Genomic DNA, 3,866 nt, shown 5'->3' on the forward strand with positions numbered 1-3,866 from the left:
GCAAAGGTTTTTTGCATAATTACTAAAGTAATCGTGATTATTGCGAACGCATAGAAGCGCGTGTCAAGCGGGATGTAGTATTGTTAGTTGCGCGCTTTTTTTTTAGAAGTGTCTTATCACTCTCCTTCTAGTCTGCCTTACTATAAGCGCAGAAGTTGTACGTTTCAATGACGTTACAATTATGCGCATATAGAAAGGCAGCCGATGAGGTTACGTGTTCTTCCATGATGGTAGAATGCAATATCAAATGTCAATCACACAACCCGTGGGACGGGTGCAGAGGCTATATTTCTGAAAGTTTGACAGCCCGCTTGAGTTGGGATTGGGTTAGGCGACCTTGTATGTCATGTATTGGAATTCTATCAAGTTTAAATTGCTAGACAGGGTGAGCATGTTTTCATGGGGGGAGTTCCAAACATGACAGCTGATAAAAGTGTGCGACGGATGGAAATTGCGACCCTCAAAAATTGGCCACTCTTGTTATTGGTTTCCTAATATGTCACCGTAAGGATGAACCTGTGACGCCATCGACGTTTATTTTCTAGCGAGTAATTTTAATTGGCAGAAACATTTCTGTATATCTTTTTTCAGAGCCTTTCAGCCCTCATTTGTAGATTACCCAGCAAAAACGCATACACAAGTTTGTTCTTTTATCTCTCCGAACATACCTACATAGAGGGGCGGTCAAGGTAATCTTCTATAGGTGGCCTCGATTGGTAATGACGTCCGGGTCAGCTGTCTAGGCGTTTGAGAAATACTCACTTGTCTTTTTCAACGCATGCTTTTGATACTACCGCTTTTAATGACCTATTGTCCAAGTTGACCCGATTATAGCCATAGATTTGGAGCCTTTGCGTCAATAACGTTGGCCATGACACGTAATAAAAAAAAGGTGAATAAAAGGGAACCGAAATTGCCCTCGCTTAACAGAATCTACTGGAAGCCCGCTTCAGGCAACCAAACTGTGAGTTAATAAGTGTACAATATAAGAAAGCGCATATTTTCCAATTCGTTGGTTCCTTTCGTTAAAACATTTTTTACCGCGTACCGTTTGTACATTATCCCTTATTTTTGAAACAACTAATCACGGAAATGCACTGTTAAAGGGTGTTTTCTTTTCACTGCATTTACCTTGTTATAATAAAATATTGCAGGATATTGACTCAAATGCGTTCACCTAACACCGTCTGATGGCAGTGCGTTTTGCGAAAAGCTGAAATGTAATTAGGAATAAAAAAAGATGCTTGCGCGAAAGAAGCCAGACGAAGACCAAGAACACAAAAATAGGGACAACTAATACTTTTTGGAAGTAGTTTTTGTGCCTCAGCAAAAAATAGTTCATTGTGGCAAGCAAGCAAAAGAAATGACAAGAGAAAAGAAACCATGTCAGCCCATTCAACGTTCACAAATTCAGAAGGTGCGACTGGTTTGTTCTTGTTTTTCATTTGCGATGAAAGCTCCACAGGCACACGGTTTTTTCAAATATTTCTCGCTGTGGCGCAAGTAAAAGTATTTGTTTCACGATAGCTAGTTGTGTCTCTTCCTCATGTTGGTTGTCCTTTCTGTAACCAAATATATTTAGTTAAGTAAGCTGTTTTGTACACTGACAATCCCACTTACGTAAGTCAGAAAATTATCACGTTTGCATAAAATAAATATTAATATTTATTTCATTCGCGAAGAAAAATGGTGTCGTACGCTTTACACTTACAACAAGCCAATGGTTGAACCTTTTTCGCGTTCTACAGTGTCCTAATAAAGGGCTTATTGGTTGCGTAACAATAATTTCAACATAACTGTGCCTTTTCCTCGTAAGCCTACGGGGCGACGCGCGGAAATCACATTTTTATGTTTCGCAGAGTGGACACGATTTAATCATGAATGGCAAGTTGGTTTTCTTGGGATTGGCCCTTTGCGGCCTTCTGATGGTGTCAGGTAAGCAATTTTATGAAAAATTAACGTACGCCTGCAACCTCGCGACGAACAGAGTCAGTACGGAGATAAACGTTTCATTTGAACCGATAATAATATACTAGCATCGGCGGCATCTTGGACCTTAAGTGCTTGCAATGGTGAAGGCTTGGGCGAGTTGGTTCAAGAGAGAATGCATGCTTGCCCAGTATTTCACCGTGCAAATTTCTGACTTCAGAAAACCCCGGACACCTTGTAAGGACATGAGCGTTTCTATGAACAGGGCGAAACGTGCTAATGATTTATTGCATTTATTTTTCCAACTTACATTGCTGTATATTACCAACAACTGTTGTTTTGCTGCTTCAGTGAATTTGAAGGTTACCATGTCTGTATAGACTTTAGCTAGGCCCAATTCTCTGAAACTGTTTCACTTGTTCTTTGATTTTTTAGGCCTGACGGTCGAAGGAGCTCCTGCTCTTGAATATGGAAGCGATTTGCTAATCGCACGATCGCCGAAGAAGCCTCCCCCCGCGGAAGAAGCCCGCATCAGCGACGCCTGCTTGAAGTCACTGTGCGGCTAGTCTCTCCAGCAGGAGGAAACAAGTAGTCAGCATTCAGGGGCGTATTCTGGAATGTCCACTTGAAATCACTGCTGCAAAAATAAAAAGCCCTGCTTACTGTCGCAGCTGTAAAGTCTACTTTGTTTTACGCGCCCTTAAGGAGCGGAGGTTTTTATCCAGCACTGCTAGTCAAATCCCATCAAATACACCGCAAAACCGGGTGGCTATTTGTGCAAAAAACAAAGCAAAATTTTGTAGTTCTGTGGCTCAAAGCCCCGAAAAAATTTTGTCTCTTTCATACGTATGCTTGATACGCAGGAGAATTAACATGGGTACTACATGAGAGGCTACAAGAAGCCGTGAAGAAATAAAAAGTTATCAGTGCTGAGCAGGCTCCGAGCACTGTTTAACAAAATAAAAACAGCGAATAAAAGACGAATTTGACCCGCGCTCACCCTACAAAAATTTAACGCTTGGGCTAGGAAATTTCCACACAAAATTCTCCACCTAATGAGTATTCGGTTTTTGCCTACACCGGCAATACTTTCAGAGCGAACCCTCTGTTCCCATGCTCTTTAGTCAGCAGATTCTATATCAGGTGAAGTAATTGTCGGCTGAGCGGCAGCAATGGGGGGTGCCTTAGTGCCTCTTGCGTAATTAAACGTGTCCGCGAGACGGATATCCTGTTCACGGGCACAGAAGCCCGCGAAATGGCATCGCGGGAAGATAGAGGGAAAAAAATAGACAGCCCCATTCTTTATTATCATTGCACTGACCATGCAGTTAAACCTCGAAAGGAATAAAAAATTATTTTATGGCAGCCTTGAAACATTTTATGGCAGCCGTTCAGACGGACTTGTGATATCGTAGATGGGAAAGTTCTGTGCAGGAAAGGGCAAACTCACAGCATGGCCACTGTAGGGAGCTAAAATTTATGGATGCAGCATTTCTCATTATCTAGCGTAATACAAATAACGTAGCAGTGCAACATAACACAATTAACACAGGCAAGGAACCGCTAATTCAGACAATTTGGTGCGCCTCGATAGTCCCATAGAAAACCGGAAAATCTCCACTAACGTGAAACCTGGGCAGTGGCGACGCTTAAAGTGTATAAGTGTATTAAAAGATTGTAACTTTCTTTCTTGCCACACGGCGCGCCCTGATTGAGCGCCGGCGAAGCGCTGGTAGGAGGAGCAATCACGCACTTTCTAGGCGGTGGCGCCCTGTCCTGCGGTGAACCGAATTTAAGCAATTAAATGAGAGACAGACTGGACGTAAGTTGTCTTCGTGCACACGCCGCAGCATGCAAGAAGTATGCTTTACAGAAGAAACATGCCCTTCGAAAACAGATTTGAGACGGAATTTAAAACATTTATGTGAATAATGCAA

The 3,866-nt window shown here is 42.3% G+C and overlaps 1 long non-coding RNA gene across 1 annotated transcript; it reads left to right on the forward strand.

The window, feature by feature from the left end:
- The first annotated feature begins 888 nt into the window (after positions 1 to 888).
- Positions 889 to 2,596, forward strand: LOC144144852 (uncharacterized). Its single transcript, XR_013317358.1, has 3 exons — positions 889 to 964; positions 1,860 to 1,935; positions 2,365 to 2,596. It is a non-coding gene; the product is annotated as an uncharacterized LOC144144852 (long non-coding RNA).
- Positions 2,597 to 3,866: the final 1,270 nt, after the last annotated feature.

Source organism: Haemaphysalis longicornis, unplaced genomic scaffold (assembly GCF_048455015.1).
Source record: "Haemaphysalis longicornis isolate Haplotype H1 unplaced genomic scaffold, Haemaphysalis longicornis Haplotype H1 scaffold_7, whole genome shotgun sequence".
Classification (NCBI taxonomy): Eukaryota; Metazoa; Arthropoda; class Arachnida; order Ixodida; family Ixodidae; genus Haemaphysalis; species Haemaphysalis longicornis.